This window comes from Ictidomys tridecemlineatus, chromosome 5 (genome assembly GCF_052094955.1).
Source record: "Ictidomys tridecemlineatus isolate mIctTri1 chromosome 5, mIctTri1.hap1, whole genome shotgun sequence".
Classification (NCBI taxonomy): domain Eukaryota; kingdom Metazoa; phylum Chordata; class Mammalia; order Rodentia; family Sciuridae; genus Ictidomys; species Ictidomys tridecemlineatus.
The window spans coordinates 111,443,566-111,461,233 of record NC_135481.1 but is presented as its reverse complement, the minus strand read 5'-3'; the positions used below and the strand labels follow the sequence as shown (position 1 = coordinate 111,461,233).

Genomic DNA, 17,668 nt, shown 5'->3' with positions numbered 1-17,668 from the left:
CTTGAATCATATACTAGATTATAATTGACCACCATTACCATACAGTGCAGTAGATGACTAAAACTTCTTCCTTCCACTCTAATTGAGACTTTATATCCTTTAAGCAACATCTCGAAGAGATTTGATAGTACTATTAAGAATAAGACATGCTAAAACAAACTAGACAGATTTAAAAATAAGGTCTGTTCACTGCACAGATCAACCCAGTACTACTTGAATAGCCAACACTGCTTCTGGAAGTGAACATAAAATAATTCAAATTATAAACACAAAGGATGGTTCACTAATACAGAAGTATAGCTAAAGAGAGAATTAGCAAATTGGAAGATAGACTTGAGGAAAATATGCAGAATATAGGATGAAAGATATATATAAAAGAGAAGTTAAAACATAGATGGTAGAGAAGACAACATTTGTCTAATCAGAGTTCCAAAAGGAGCTAACAAAATGAAGAGAGGCACTATTCAAAGGGATAATAGCTGAGCATTCATTAATTAGTGTAATCAACATATGAATTCACTGATTTATGAAGCACATCAAATCCTGGGTAGACAAGTAAAAATAAATTCTTATGTAGATACATCAGAGAGAAACTTATGAGTGTGATAGATGTAGAAATACCTAAAAAGAAGCCAGAAAGGTAAAGATTTATTTGTAGAAGAATAGTAATTAGGTTGACAACAATCATAACTGTTGACTTTTCAGTATAAGCCATGGAAGCTGTAGAATAGTGGAATAATATCTATAAAATACTCAGAGAAATAACTCAATCTGGAAATGTATACCCAGCAAAACTACTCCCATAAGTGAGGACAAAGTAGACATTGTCAGATACACAAAAACTGAGTGTATTTTCCACCAGTAAGTCCACACTAGAAAACTTTCTAGAAGATGTACTTTCCTGGAGAAGAAAAGTGGTGCCAGGGAGGTTTCTGAGATACCAAAAGTTTTGATGAAGAGTAATGTAAATGGTATTAACAATGTGAAACCATAGTCATAACATCTAATTTGTGGGATTAAAAAAGGAAAACTGAAATACTGGATAAAATAACATAAAATTTGGGGGGAGTGATAGGAATTAGTGCTCTGAGATACCAGCTTTAACATGTAGTATGGTTTGGATATGAGGTGTCCCCCAAAAGCTCCTGTGAATACAGGAATAGTCAGAAGTAAAACGATTAGATTATGAAAGCTATAGCCTGATCAGTCCAACCTAGTTTGAATGGATTGACTGGGTGATAATTGTTGGCAGGTGGGGTGTAGCTATAAGAGGTGGGTCACTGGGGGTTGGGGTGTGCCCCAGAAGATTTGTTCTTCTTGTGTCCTCTTTCTTTCTACCCTCTCTCCTTCCTGACTCTGCCATGAGCTAAGCAGCTTTCTTCCACTGGCACCTTCTCCCATGTTGTGCTGCCTCACCTTGGGCCCAGAGCAATGGAGTTGACCATCCATGGACTGAGACCTCTGAATCTGTGAGCCCCAGATAAACTTTTCCTCTTCTAAGTTGTTTTTGTCAGGTGTTTTGGTCACAGCAATAAAAATGCTAATAAACTACATGCACATGAATTTTAATATGTGTAAATTTTCAAGCTACTTGAAAAAGGAACAAAAAGCCCCAATAGTACTATCACTGTGAAATAATTTGATCAGTTATTAAAGCTCTCCCCACTAGGAAAGCATTGGTAGAGTTTAAGAATGAGTTCTACCAACATTAAAGTCATGGATAATTTTATTCTTCAAACTTTTCCAGAGAACAGAATAAGGGAGATTATTTCTTCCGTCTCATTTTTAAGGCTAGTATAACCTAGATTCCAAAAACATGTAAGTACAAGGGAAGAAATTTTTATTATCAAATAAAATCAAACCTTGTGTGTGTTTCTTTCAGCACATTTAATTGTCTGCTTTTCCTTTGAGTGGTTTTATTAGGCCTTTAAGGCATTTTATCAAAGGTGAGTGTGGTTTGTGGTTTGGATATGAGGTGTCTCCTAAAAGCTCATGTGTGAGACAGTGTAGCATGTTGAGAGGTATTTAGATTATAAGGGCTGTACCCTAATTAATGGATCAATTCATTGAAGGATGAATAGTTTGAAAGAGCTGCTGTAGGTGTGTTAACTACAGGCAGGTGTAGCAAGGTTGGAGGAAGTGGGTCACTGGGGGCCTGCTCTTGGGGAGTATATCTTGGTTCCCTGGCTGCTACTCTTCTCTCTCAGCTTTCTGCCTCCCCTCAGCTGAGCCTCTGTCCTCTGTCACACCCTTAGGCCATGACATTCTGCCGCAATAACAGAGTGGGCTAATCATGGACTGAACCTTTGAAACCACGAGTCCCAAATAAAATTTTCCTTCTCTAAGTTGTTCTTGTCAGGTTTTTTGGTCACAGTGATGACAATCTGACTAACACGGTATGCCAACAGTTTAGTTGTGATGGTTCACCTTTGCATGTCCACTTAGCCATAGTGGGTCTATCGTCAGCCATGGATGCTGCTTTTCCTTCACCTCAGCTGACAATGTGTAGCTTTTATGAGAAGATGGAATAACTAAGAAATGTCATTTATAGATATTCCTGAATTTTAAATCAGTTTTGATGACTAAATGGAGTAGGTGGAAACTTTTATTATGAATATAATAAAATATCAGTTTTATTCAAAAAATTCACCACTAATCTTTCAGTTTCATTACCTTTTTAAGATAATTTTTTTCCAGCGCTACTTAGAATAATAGAAAAGCCTCATCAGATGTCTTTATGTGTCATGTAAGGTTTTCTTTGGAAGTGAAACTAAAAACTTTTCTGATGAGTTAATTTTGTATATTCTGAACTAAGAAAAATGCTGTTCATCAGATATTTTGAAGATTTTGTGGACTATTTGAATATGAGAGATGAAAGATTTTTTACTTAAGCCTTAAATGTCTATAATATCCGACAACATCTCATTTATTCAGACAGTGCTCTCTCTTTTCAGCTTTTTTCTTGTTTCCTTTAGTCCATTTACTCAGCTTGGAACTTTGAAATAATTTTTGGCTTTTCTCTATTTTAATTGCTTTATGTCCAGTTTCTCATGAAGTTGTATAAGTTTTCTGTAAAAATGGCCCTTGGATTTATCTGTGCTCCTGTGTTCCTAGTGTATTGCTCACTTTACCTTATGCATGGGTTATTGAAAGGGGTATCTTAGCTGGTCTGTTTTTTGCAGTTCTCTTCTCTGTTTTGTACATTTTGAACTATGTTCTATTACAAACAATATGCAACTTACTAAATACATTACTGTACAATTCCCCTAAGAACTTATAGTGTCTTTTTTCCAGTTACATATTCAAGTCCAAATTCTTGCTTAGCTTTTAGTTTCTATGTTTTTTCCTCAGCCCCCCTGCTAGCCCTCCTCCTTTCTAGTCAGTTTATTTTCTTGTACTCCTACCATCATCTGTACTCTGCTCTGATGCTGTGTCTTATCATTTTCCCCCATCTCAAGTATTCCTTCTTTTTCCAGCTGTCTAAATCCTTACCAGATTGCTTCATTCTCGGAATCGTTGCTCTAAGAGTCCTTTGTAGAGATTTCAGCACCGAGTTGTCCTCTGAATTTCCCTTCAGCTTTCTTCCACATTGTAAACTCCTCAAGAGGATCTGTGTGTTTCTGCAGCCCTCTTGCCCTGCCCGCTTCCCACAGCCCAGCACAGGATGTGGCCAAATAGTTTAACAAAGATATCACTTCTGATTCTGCCTCTCATATTATTTCTCAGATCGATACTCCAAAGTCCAAGAAATATCTTTGGTTCATCTTTTAGAATTCTTTCTTTCATGTGGAAGTATTTGTGGGAATAATGATTTTAATTTATTTCTTTTCCTGCCTGCCTTCCTTATAACCATTTGGTTTTCTTTGCAATGTCTGTCCAAGTATAGTCATGCCACTTTTTAGCAGGATTATGTTCTAAGAAATGTGTCCCTAGATGATTTAGTCATAGTGTGAACATCATAGAGTGTACTTAGATAAATCTAGATGGGCTGGCCCACTCCACACTCAGACTAAAGGTGTAGCTTAGCTCCCAGGCTACAAACTGGAACAACGTGTTGCTGTACCGAATACTGTGGGCAGAGGCAATGCAGTGGTATTTGCATATGTAAGTGTGCCTAAACATAGAATATAAAAACCAGAGGGTACGAATGTTTCAGCTCCCTTATAACCTTACAGGACCACCATTATATTTGCAATCTGTCATTGATTGAAATATTCTTATACAGCTCTTTATTCCATAGGAAAGTTTTAAAATCTACCCATTGTATTATCAGTAATTCTGATAATGAAGCAGAGCTTGAGGATCTCAGCTAAAAGACTACTTTTTCTCTGAATTTTCTTTATTGATAATACATGATCATGCATTTTGATGTGATCTTGACTTACCATAATAAAAAAGAAAAACACAAGTTTTGCCATGAGACTGTGGAGGATGCAGTCAGGTTGGCTTATACACCATTTTGATGCCTTCTGGTTGTGGAAGCCTTGAGGGTAGGGGGTGACTTAGAATACCATGTTTGTATCCTGACACTATCACTGCCTATCTGAGTTCCCTGAGGAAATCATATGAATGCTGTGAGCCCAGGTCCCTTTCAATGTAAGTTAGTAATACCCATCTCTCAATGTAGTTACAAGATCAATGAGATAATGGATAGGAAATGCCAGTTGCTAGATAACCATCTATCTGGCTATTTAGGGAACTCCATAGGAAAGGTGTAATATAAATTGGAAAAACACAATTGGAAAAAAACACAATAGGGAACTCTATAGGAAAGGTGTAATATAAATTGGAAAAACACAATTGGAAAAACATAGTTATTTACAGCTTACTTCTGAGAGATTGCTAGTCATTTCATATAGTCACTTACTTTGCTAGCATTTCTGGGAGAAATTTCAACCAATGTGATATTTCTAATAAAAACTGAAAAAGTCATGTAAATTAGGGATTGGTAGTTGAAATTTTATTAGCATTTTTAAGAAATTGATTTGACTGTTACCTTAAAAGTAACATCAAATTAAAAGATTATATTTCTTATTCTTTGTTTTTTTCTCTTAAGTACTCAACCATTTTAGGTTTGGAACAATCTTAGTGTATTGTAGGTAAATAGTCTTACTGTAAGGTTTGCATAAAATGAATAATAAAATGTTTAGATTTCTTGACACATAGTAAATACTATACTATTGTGATTTAGATATGAAGTGTCCCCCAAAAGCTCATATGTGAGACAGTGCAAGAAAGCTTAAAGGTGAAATGATTGGGTTATCAGAGCCTGAACCTAATCAGTGCATTCATCTCTGATGAGGATTAACTGGGTCTTAGCTTTAGGCAGACCCTAAAGCTGGAGGAGGTGGGTCACTAGGGGCATGCCTTTGGGGTATGTATTTTGTCTTTGGTGAGAGAACTCTGTGCTTCCTGATTGACTTTCCTCAACCACACACTTCCACCATAAGGTTCTGCCTCATCTGGGCCCTGAGGAATGGAGTCAGCCATCTATGGACCGAGACCTCTGAAACTATGTGTTCCAAACTAAACTTTTCTTCCTCTAATTGTTCTTGTTAGGTCTTTTGGTCACATTGGCGAAAAAGCTAAAATATACATTTTAGCTATTTTTATGGAAACTGAAAGGGAAAGTAGCCCAGCTTCTAAAAGAGCTGATATAGTACATTACTGAGCTCTCAATTAACTTACTGTAGAATTGAGTATCATTTCTTCATCAATGTTTAATTGTAAAGCCTAAAATAAGTCTAGCACTAGGAACAATGACCACCAGAGGTCTTCCTGCTTTCAGGCTGGACCTTGCTAACCATTATCTGCACCACAACTAGAGCAGTCTTTCTGAAGTACAGATTTCATCATGTCACTTTTCTGTGTAAGACCTTTCAATTCATTCCCATTTCTCTCAGAATTCATTATTATTCACATGTGTTTATTGTGAGGCACTTGCTGTTTCCGGTGCTGGGGATAGACTAGTGAGTATTTTTAAAAAGACACATTACATATAAACTCACAAATTGAAAGTTGAGGTCTGGTCTTCATTAATGCAGAATTACTTCTGAGTTTATAAACCTTGGACTGAGGGCTGGCAAGTGTAGAACTCTAAACTGCTGCACCTACAGGAGTGTCTAATAAGCAGTATCGTCTGTGCCTATCTTGGTCCCTGGGTCTTCTTAAGAAGCTCACTTTTTACTTACCTGGATTTGTTTTCATCTAATCAACAACAGATCTTGCAAGTTTTTCTGTTTAAATGCTGATTTATCCAGTAGAGATTCTTTTTGGGCTGCTTGTTTCTGCCTTGAGTGTCCTCCTTATAATGTAGTCTGTGGTGTGTCTTTACACATTGGTCTCAGACTTTGGTATAAAAAAAAAAAAAAGCTCCCAGCAGGTAGTCTTTTTTGTTTGTTTGATAAATCTTTTTTTTCAGCAGATTTTTATATTGGTATATAAATATGCCATGTATAAATTTGCCATGATGAAACCCACAAAATAGTGGGTTTCATCATGGCATATTTATACATGCATATAACATAATTCAGTTTCCCTCTCAGTACCTCCCCTTGCCCTTGCCCTTCCCCTCTCTGATCTCTTTCCTCCACCCTAATAGTCTTCTTTTTGCTTTTATGATGTCCTTTTTTCCCCCTTTAGCTTCCACATATGAGAGAAATCATTTGATAATTAACTTTGAGTCTGGCTTATTTGTCTAACATGATACTTTCCAGTTCCATTTATTTTCCTGCAAACAACATGATTTCATTCTTCTTTGTGGCCAAATAAGACTCCATTGTGTATGTGTATCATATTTTCTTTATCTAGTCATTTGTTGATGGATACCTAGGCTGATTTCATTACTTGGCCACTGTGAATTGTGATGTGATCAAAACGGGTATGCATAACTCTAAAGAATGCCAACTTTGGGGTTGCGATTGTAGCTCAGAGGTAGAGCTCTTGCCTTGTACTTGTGAGGCACTGAATTCAATCCTCAGCACCACATTAAAAAAAATAATAAAGGTATTTTGCTCACTTAGAACTAAAAAAAAAGTTTAAAAAAATGCCAACTTTAATTCTTAGATAAATACCAAGAAGTGTTATGGTCAGGTCATCTTATAGTTCTATTTTTAGCTTTTTGAGGAACCTCCATATTGTTTTCCTTAGTAGTTGTACTGATTTACATCATCACCAACAGTGTACTTTTCCTTCACATTCTTACTAGCATTTATTGTTATTTTTATTCTTGATGATTGTCATTCTAGCCAGAGATGGATTCTTAGAGTAGTTTAGATTTGGATTTCCCCGATGGCTAAAGATGTTGATCATTTTTTCATACAATTGTCAGCCATTTGTTCTTCTTCTAAGAAGTGTGTTCAGTTCATTAGCCCATTTATTGAATGGGTTATTTGTTTTTTTTTGGTGTTGAGTTTTTTTGAGTTCTTTATTTACTTTGGATACTAATCCTCTGTTAGAAGAGTAGTTGGCAAAGACTTTCTTGTGTTCTGCAGGCATCTTTTCATGCTGTTTCCTTTGCTGTGCAGAAGCTTTTTAATTGGATACCATCCCATTTATCAATTCTTGATATTACTTTCTATTGGAATCCTGTCAATAGATGATTGCTTGTGCCTATATTGGCCATAGGGAAGAATGAAAGACTTAAAATAGCCAAAGCAATCCAGAATGCTGAGGAATGCTGCAAGTATCACAATGACCAGCTTCAAATTATAGTGTAGAGTCATAGTAACCAAACCAGCATGGCACTGACATAAAAAACAACACACAGATCAATGGAATAGGAGACAGGCAGAATCCCATACAGCTAAAATCATCCAGTTCTTGAACTAGGTGCCAAAGACATACATTGAGAAGTCATCCTAACTAGCACATGGTGCTGGGAAAGCTGGATGTCTGTATGCTGAAGAATGCAAGTACATCCCTGCCTCTCACCCTGTACAAACATCAGCCTAAAATGGATCAAAGATCTAGGCATAAGACCAGAAACTACATAGTAGACTTTTCAGATTTGTTTCTTCTGAGTAATTTTCCACTAGAGGGTGCTAGGAATTGTCCTAGGCAATTTAAACACTGCCACTTTTTGGTGAGATGATGGGAAAAAACTTTGGCTGAGTCATGTAAAAGACTTTTAAATAGTATGAAGACTTAGTCATCATTTGTCATTTTACTCTTTTGTTTGGAAAGTATTTCTATTTAAAAAGTACGTTTGAAAGCATATGTTCATTAAATTGTCAAAATTGTCATTCAGAAAATTTATAATTTACCCACTTGCTCATGCTTCAATGTAAACCTACAATGTTTCTATAAATTCTAGAAGTTAGATACTTGTGTTGTTTATGTTATATTCAAAAGATGATTCTGTATGAAGGTATTGATATTGTCTCCCAAGTATAAATATAACTTTTATTTGTTATTGTTGTTGTATTAGGTCATATTTGCCAGAATCAGAGGGCAGGGATTTGGATTCATGTGACTGACTGCAGGAGAATGAGAGGAAGGGAGGTGGGATAGGTAGGGGAAGAGCCAAAGCCGGAGTGGTCTGAGCTGGGGTTAGCTTCAGCCTGAATCCATGGAAGTTTGGGGCAAGAGTCAGGAAGCAGGACTTTTGTGTCCAAAAAATATATTTTTTTGGATAAAATATTTAATAAAAATATTTGTTATATATTTATATAGTCACTGGCCACAGGCTGCTTGGGTGGAGGTGAGGTAGGGAATGGTAGCGTCTAACCTTCCAGGGGAGGTGGATCCTGTCTACTTTAGGCCCTTTTCCAGGGAAGGAAGCCTCCGTGGGCCATTGGCCCTCCTGGCAGCTGGAGTGTAGGCGTACCAGTCTAGAGAAGGGCTCGGGCAGGGTACTAGCACTACCAGCATCCGCTTAGGTGGTCACGGACTGCTGCAATGAAGACATGACCGTCTAGTTTGGCAAATAACTGGTTTGTTAAGATGTAGAATGATTTATGAATGTGCATCTTGGTCTTCTTTGATTCCTTTTTTTGTGTATTTTTTTTTAATAAGCATCTGTGGATAATTATCTCCTCAGTTTAGACCTCACAGTAAGACATGGTTTCTTTGCAACTTTTCTCTTCTTGGCTAAACCATAACTGTTTGTTTTTCAAGTCGCTTGGGACCAAGGGTAAGAAACAGCCTGTGAATCTTACAGGTCGTCCATGTGGAGGTATTCGGGAGTCAGCCACAGCAGCATACACACACATAACTGCAAGCTGGTTTAATGTGTAGTCTCAGCTCTCTCTGAAACTTAAAAAGTACTAGAAGAAAGAGTACTGTGAAATTTGTCTTTAATTATTCTAGCTAATGCAGTATGTGTAAATGGAATTGATGGGTAGTTAGTTCCTTAACTGTTTTTGTTTTAACCTTCTTACATGTCAAGTCTTTGTTCAGAAGCTGTCACCATCCATGAGAAAATGTACTCATTTGTGTTCCTGATTCGACGTATAATCATTTTTGACCATTAAAACGATTAAGCTAGTGAGTCAGGATGGTTCTGGTTAATTTAAAAACCAAAATTGAATTAAATCTAGAATAATGGCACTTTTATTATGCATCTCTTATCTAAAGAGGATATGAGTGTTTTTGTCTAAAACAAATGGACTACCTCAGCCTCCTTCAGAAAAATTATTGCCTGTAATTTCCTGTGCTTTTATGTGTCTTTACTTTGGGCATCAGTTTATTTAATCAAGCATCTTGTGAGTTCATAGTTTTTTCTAAAAACTATCTTTAATCATGCTTTTTACTTATTTATATTTTTATATATTTATATATTAAGTATCAATATATTTTGTTGTCTAAGTTTATCTAGAAATATATATATGTTTATATTTGTGTGTATGCATTTATGTAAACAATGTATTTGTGGCCTTATTTCCATAGGATGTGATGGATCACTCCAGACTGGTAGTGTATGTATACATATAATATGTATATATGTATGTGTATGTTTGAATAAATTACTATATATGTGTGTATACATATTTATGTTCACTTATATTTATGTATTATATAAATAGGTATGTTTTCACATGCATACCTATATAAATATTTATGAAATAAGTCTCTTTCTTTTTAAGAGGCTATAAAATCCTCAGTCTACCAGTGATGACCAAAAAGACATCTCCAAACTTTCAGGGATAAATAATTGAGACTTCTTTTTTTAAAAAACTTAGAAATTTTATTTTTATGATTTTACAAATCCTGACAATAACTTTAAATATATTAAATAGTATAAATTCTTCATTTTTACTTGAAAATTATTGAAATATTGTTAAAATATGAAAATACTTTTCATAGGTACAAGGGTGCAATTAAAGGTTTTTTGTTTTTGGTAGTGGTTTTAGGGATCAATCCAATGATGCAGGCTACGCAAGTGTTCTACCACTGAGTTACATCCCTAGCCCTAATGTGCAATTAATATTTCTTTTATAAGGTAATTTAGGAATCACTGGCTCTGTTTGATAAATAGGTAAAATCATGTACATTTTCTTTTTAATGTGTTTTGAAGCTGACATATTTCAAAAACAGATTAAGGGAGTCTTCAAAGATAGCAAAAAAAAAAGAGAATTGGAAAGCAGAGAGGGAGGGAGGGAAAGGAAAGAGAAAGAGGGAGGTAAAGAAGGAAAGAAGGAAGGAATCCAGATTGAAGGGAGGTGCAGTAGGTCTTACAGACATCTGGGTGAGGTAGACATTGTAATTGAGTCTTGAATTTAACTCTAGGTTACCAAGAGTTTAGGCAAGAGAGAAAACTCTTTAGCCTGTATAATTTGTTTGTGAGGGCTGTATAAACTCATCTAGAATGGTGGCTTTCAAACACTTTTTGACTATTACCCATAGCAAGAATTAGGTTTTTTATTGCAACTCAGTGTAGGTATATTTATAAATACAAGTTTATTTTATTCATATGTGGTGCTGAGAATCGAACCCAGTGTCTCACACATGGTTGGCAAGCGCTCTACCACTGAGCTACAATCCCAGCCCACAAATGCACATTTTTTTTCACTAATATTTGATTAGTGTTTGTCATTGGCCAGGGCCTATTCTAGATGCTTATGTTAACTTATTTGATTCTCAAACCATATCATGTAGAAACTATTACTATCCCCAATAAGAAAATTTAGATGTAGATATATTAAATATTTTGCCCAAGGTCACAGAGTTAGTAAATAACATATCTAGGATTTAAACCCATGCAATCTGATACCAGAGTTTGTTTGATTGTTTTGTAGAACTTTGAGGGTTGGACCCAAGCCATGTGTGTGCTAGGCAAAAACTCAACCACTGAGATACAACCCAACTCTCTATTTTTCATCATTGTTCTGTACTGCCCCCTATTTCTTCCTCCCATGTGCTTAATTTGTTCACTCCCATGTGCTTAATTTGTTCACATTTATGTATACATATGTATGTATATGTGTGTAGAAAGAGGAAACAGAGGTTTAGTGAAAACGTTTAGTGCATTCAATTCTATTTAAGTGTTTTTGAAAATGCTTGTTGGGTCCACTAAATCATCTACCAATGGATCTCATCCCATTGTTTGAAAAAAGCATGAGTTGTATAGAGACTTTTAATAAGCTTGGAAGTTCTTGAATAGCTTCTGTATCATGGGCATTAAAAAATATCATGAGGATATTATCTTTGATCCAAAACCAGATATTCTTGAAAACATATAATTTTCTTTTTTATATAGTTTCTTTAAAAGGTGACACACAGAAAATTAAACTTCAGTTTCCTTAAAGTCTTTCTGAGTAGAACTATGCTACTGCATTTGTCCAAGTGAGGTGCTTTGGTTGATCTGGCTTAACAGAGGGTAAATTGTAGAGAATTTCCCAGAATCACAATAAGTGTTCTTTTCGATTATGAAGTGTAGTCAGATGTTTCACTGAATCTTCAGACATATAATATTATGGTCAGTTCCACATGTGTTTGTTTTTTTGTACAGACGGTGCTGCTATAATGCTAAAATAAACCTGCTCGGTGGCGGTTTTCTGGGCATTGATATGTACTACTCCAGTGTCACCTCCCTTGTAGGTGAGGCAGGCTTGAAACTATCCAACAAGGATGCCAATTTTTAACGACATAGCAAATGAAATTTAGAGTACCCAGAGTATATTTCTTGCTTGGTTCCATATTTGGCATTTCTGTTGTGGGGTTAATGAGGTTCTGTGGGCAGGCAGGTCAGTTGTCAGCTGGGAGCTAGGGCCCTTCACGAGTGGGGAAGATGAACATCCTTCCCCAAGTTAAATTACATGTGAGGAAGGGATGTGGCCAGGCATTATAAATAGTTCTTACACAGTTATGGCAGATTACAAAGCAGTGGCTCTATATAGATGTCTCTATGTTAAGATATTTTCCTGTTCTAAAATGGTGGTAGCTAGGTTTCCTAAGTTCACTTTAACCAAGGAAGATAGCCAAGACAGATTAAATACCAAACTTAGAAGGGATTTCTTCATGCCAGTCCATTGTTCCTCCCCAAAAGAGAAAGAGCCACCTGTGGCTCAACACTGTGGATCTGAATTGCTAGATTCTTTTACTAAAGACCCAGCTTCGACCTTAGGTCAGAATCATGGGCTGAGAGCAGGGGATTACTGCATACAGCTCTTTCCCTAATCTTTACTTGTTTCTTAGCCTGCTTATTTTTTTTTTTCATGTCTTCAACATTGAGTTTTTACCAGGCTGCAGAATTACTTGCTAATGATACAAAATGAGTAAAATCAGACACAGTCAATGATTTTGTGAAATTCATAGCCTACTGTAAGTTAGATGATAAAACAATCCCACAAGTAAATATAAAATATCATTCCTGATTATTTCTATGATAGAGGAGTCCAGAAGTATAAGAGCCTAAAAGAGGGAGAATTATCCTAGTTGGGAAGTCAGGAAAGGATGTCAGAACAGAGGTCTGAAAGAGTTAGCTGAGGATATGGTGGGGACATGGAAAGAGAGGAAGAAGCCAGGTAATTGAGAAACTTAGGTTAAGGATGCTCTTTATCATGAGAACAATAGGAAAACAGGTTTTTTGAACTACAAGGTGTGTATTTTTTTATCAAGTTAGATGACAGCACAAAAGACATGTTAACAGATTGAAAATGAGAGCAAGCTGGGACTCATAGCTAGAAAGATGGATGAGTATGGTACTGTTTAATAAGATGCTGATCATGTGGAAGGTCGAGAAGGATACGTTCAGCTGTAGTTAGTAGAAATTCTCTCAAGTGACACAATAGATACTTGAGGTTAATCAAAGAAAGTGGATTCAAGTGGGAATCATTTCAAAAAGGATAGATATGTATTTTTAGAATGTTATTTTTTTTTTACTTAATGTACAAATATACATTCCTTGCCAATCTTCGGATGTAGGCTTAAGACTTTGAGAATACATTCATTAACAATGGTTGTTTTACACAAACCACACTTGTAAGGCACCCTTTAAAATTAACAGTTTCAGATTCTTTTCAGTGGAGTGAGAACTAGACACATTTGAAGCAATCTAAGTAGAAAAAGATTTCCAAAATTTTCCCCCTTAGCCTTTTATAGTTGTTTCACCCACACCTAATTTTTCAACAGTTCCTTTCTTTTAAGTGTCTTGCTTTTATCTAATCCTTTCAAAGCATTCAGGCTCATTATTCTCTTTTCTTTCACATTCACATTTTATTGGCTTATGTAATATCTAATTACATTATGTAATAAGAATAACTCATACAAGAAGCATAAGCCTGGAGGACAATAAGTATCAGTGACTAGTGCAAAGCAAGAGGGCAGGAGCACGTGGTGCACTAGCTCACTGGAGGCCTTCCGTGTGCAGCCCAGGGTGTTTCAGAGGGAAGGGGAGTGATTTCTGCTGGCTTTTTTTTTTGCCCCCTTTAAAGCAGTAGTTTATGTCAAGTGAAATAGTTTATGTCATAAATTTGATATGAATCCAGAGTATGATGTGACTAGTAAGCAGTATACGTACTCTCTCTCTCTCTCTCTCTCTCTCACACACACACACACACACACACACACACACAGTGCATACATTTTAAAGCAGCATTAATAAAAGTTTAAATGACAGAAAGCAGTGGCCTCAGGATGAATGTGCCATTTGGATCCTAGTGAGAGCACTGTATATAAGTTGAGCACTTTTTATTTTTTTGTGGGAGGTGAGGTACCGGGAATTGAACTCAGGGGCACTTGACCACTGAGCCCATCCCTAGCCCTACTCTGTATTTTTTTTTTATTTAGAGACAGGATCTCACTGAGTTGCTTAGTGCCTCACTTTTTTTTTTTTTTTTTTTTTTTTTTTTTGCTGAGGCTGGCTTTGAACTCATGATCCTCCTGTCTCAGCCTCCTGAGCCTCTGGGATTACAGGCATGCACCACTGCACCCAGCTTGAGCATTCTTAAGGATATAAACCAGGGCTTTCTGAACAATGTTTCTTTACCTTTTTGGACCATGACTGCTTGCTCCAGAATAATGAAGGTAAACATGTATAATTATGAAGTTTTACATGTGTTTAATTATCTTACACTGTAAATTGATTGCTTTTATAGGCAGTTTGTAAAAATAGTTTTTAACAAATTGACCTCATTATCATTTTAATGCAAATGTTAAAGGCTACTTCCTGAACATTTTTGATTTAAATTTTTGGAATAAAATGGAAGAGATTAGCTTAATTGTACTCAAAGTAAATTTTAGCAAAAGACTGTTTTTGCTTGGCTTAAAAAAGAAGTTGAAATTTGGTCTTGTTATTTGGCATGGCAGCACAAATGTCTTGCTTTATTTTAATTTGTTTTAGCTGTTATAATGGCAAAAACTGCTAAAAAGTTAATTCATAATGATATTCGTGAAAAATGGAATAAGAGTCCCACATTTGAAAAAGCAAACCAAGAAGAGTACTGCTCCAGGGAACCAGAAATCTCTTCATGTTACTCCAAACCACTAGGGTCATCAGCAAAGACTGTCAATATTGTACAGTTTTCACCAAGAAGAACAGAATCACAAATCCACACTTCAGTTTGAACAGAGTAACTTGCATATCTACAGTGTCTGGGGAAATTTATTTAGTTTCCTTGATATAATTATATATTCTGAAATGGCTACTTGGCTAAAAGTTTTTTGACAGCATCCAAAATGATGTCTGTAAGGCCTTGAATTGAAAGATTTACCTTATTCAGGGCCACAGATGTCTTTTAAGCTAAGACAGGAAGTGATCCTTTCTGTTATTTTTTTCTTAGAATGTACTTTCTCTCAATCTCAAAATAAGTAGAACTCTACTCAAGTTCAGTTAAGAGCTGCAAGACTAGTGAATTCCATATCCTCTTTTGCTCTGGACCAAGTATCTTGAAAATGCCCCAGTTCTAATGAAGTTGGTTACCGTCACAGCAATAGACAAGACTTCTGTGAAGATTTCTTTTTTTTAAATATTTTTTTAGTTGTAAATGGACACAATAACCTTTATTTTATTTTTATGTTGTGCTGAGGATCAAACCCAGTGCCTTCCACATGGGATGTGAGCACTCTACCACTGAGCTACAACCCCAGCCCCCTGTGAGGATTTCTAGTACAACATTTGATACCTTTGCATGTGGATGCAGAAATTAGAGTCACACTAAGGGATGAAGACAGTCTCTTCACCCCAAGTAGCAAACCCAGATGTGTTTCCAGGTATCTCTGTTGGGAATCCATCCAAGCAGGAAATGCTGTTTATCTTATTCTTGGCCAAAAGAATTTTCACCATCAGTAGCCTTTGCAGTTTCTAAAACATGTTTTCAATATTGGATTATGTAATAATATCAGCATACATGTAATGAACAAAAGCTAGCAGTTGACTGCACTTAAAGCAGTCAGTCATCTAGGTGCAAACAAAAAGGAATTAAATGAAATAATATTACCACCAATTCCAGTTTTGGAGGTCTCTTACAATATTAAAAGACATGTAGGCAGTTCTGGAAAGGCTGGCATTGTTTAATAGGACTGTTTCACTTTCTCTCTCTACTCCAACCTGCAAACAAGCTTCAACAGATGAGGAATGTTCTTCAAGGCCTCTTCAATGATTGTATGTTTTCTTCCCCTTGGCAGTATGATAAGCAGCCTTATGGGTGCTTCAGAAACAAGTCTGTTTGGAGGCCACTATGTTTTAGCTATTCAGCCTGCTCCCAAGTATCTTGAATGAAATACTGATTGTTGGGAATGTTTTAAGGCATCTGAATTTTATTGACATAAGCATTCACTCACAATTGCGTTGTGACAGCAGTACTGTAACTTTAGTGTTAATCATGGCAATTCTTAAAATAAAAACTGAGGAATTGGGAATTTCACTGTTCCTCCCCCACCCCTGAAATTTTCTGATAGATTAATATAATTGTGTTGAATGGAGATGTGGTCTTTAATTTGAATTATTAGGAAACTTCTGGACATCATCAAATGGCAAGGAGGATAACTATATATTGTTAGACTTTGTGGAGTGAAACATGGTGTTATAGTTTAGATTTGAATGTCCCCTAAAAGCTCAACTATGAGAAGTAAGGAAGTTTAGAGGTCAAATGCTGGGGTTATGAAAACCTTAACCTAATCACTGCATTAATTGACTTGAATGGATTAACTAGGTAGTAACTGTAGGCATATGGGGTGTGGTTGGAGGAGGTAGGTTACTGTGAGCATACCTCTGGGATATATGTTTTGTCCCTGATGAACAGAGCTCTCTCTGCTTCCTGGTGGCCAAGTCTGGAGATGCTTTCCTTCACCACGCCCTTCTGCCCTGATATTCTGCCTCACCTTGGGCCCAGAGCAATGAAATTGCCATCTGTGGACTAAGACCATGAGCCTCAAATAAACTTTTCCTCCTCTACATTGTTCTCAGGTCTTTTGGTCAAAGCCATAGAAAAGCTTACTGAAACACATGGCAATAGGATGATTCTGTATTGTTTGAAAAATTGTCATTAACAATCTATACTACCTCATGCTTATTTGGAATAAAATAGAATTTTCAAAGGAGTAGGGAAGAATTTTAAAAAAAAAGAAAATTTATGTACCCATAGAACACATCAGTGAACCTCCTAATGGCGAGAGATTTCAAAATCTTATTACTTTGAGTTTGGCATAAGGAGTAAGGAGATGACATGATAGTTTTTAAAAACACTTTTAAATGATCTTATGGAAGAAGGGTCAGTATTCTTTTTTATGTAAGTTTAGAGTGTGGGTAAGGACAAACAGATGAGGATTTAAAATAGGTCTCAATATGAAGAACATTTTGTAACATTCAGAGCCCCCGTCAATAAGATGAGGCTACTTTGCAAAACTTTCTTGTCCTAAAAGTAGTTGCTAGTGTGTCCATCCCACTGCTAGAATACCTCACCTGGACTGTGACTTTCCTGCAGTGTCTGGCTCCTTATTTATTGCTGATAAAGTCATTCACTTAAGGGAAGCAGTTGGAGCTCAGCCAAGAGAGGCACTAAGGAGGCAGGCTCAATGGCAGGTGCCATCTTGGGCAAGTGGGCCCATCTTCCTCACTTTAGTTTCTTCATCTTTGAGATGGATGTCATTGTCCCATCACCTTTAGGTATGGTCTAAGAATGGAATGAGTTACTATATATCTAAACTGGCTGCTGAGTACTCTGTTGTTAGGTGCTGACACCCAGCAGTCAGTCAGTCACATGTCAACACCTGTGCTGAAGAACAAATA

The 17,668-nt window shown here is 36.4% G+C and overlaps 1 protein-coding gene across 5 annotated transcripts in view; it reads left to right on the top strand.

Annotated features, from left to right (window-relative positions):
* Rps6ka5 (ribosomal protein S6 kinase A5) overlaps positions 1-17,668 on the top strand; it is a 183,904-nt gene that overhangs the window by 71,398 nt on the left and 94,838 nt on the right. Inside the window, exon 1 of one of the 5 annotated variants that reach the window (XM_040274241.2) lies at positions 14,339-14,466. The exons of the other annotated variants lie outside the window; for them this stretch is intronic. The gene's annotated coding sequence lies outside the window, so the exon portion shown is untranslated. Of the gene's footprint in view, positions 1-14,338; positions 14,467-17,668 lie in introns of those variants that run through there. 5 annotated transcript variants of the gene reach the window in all.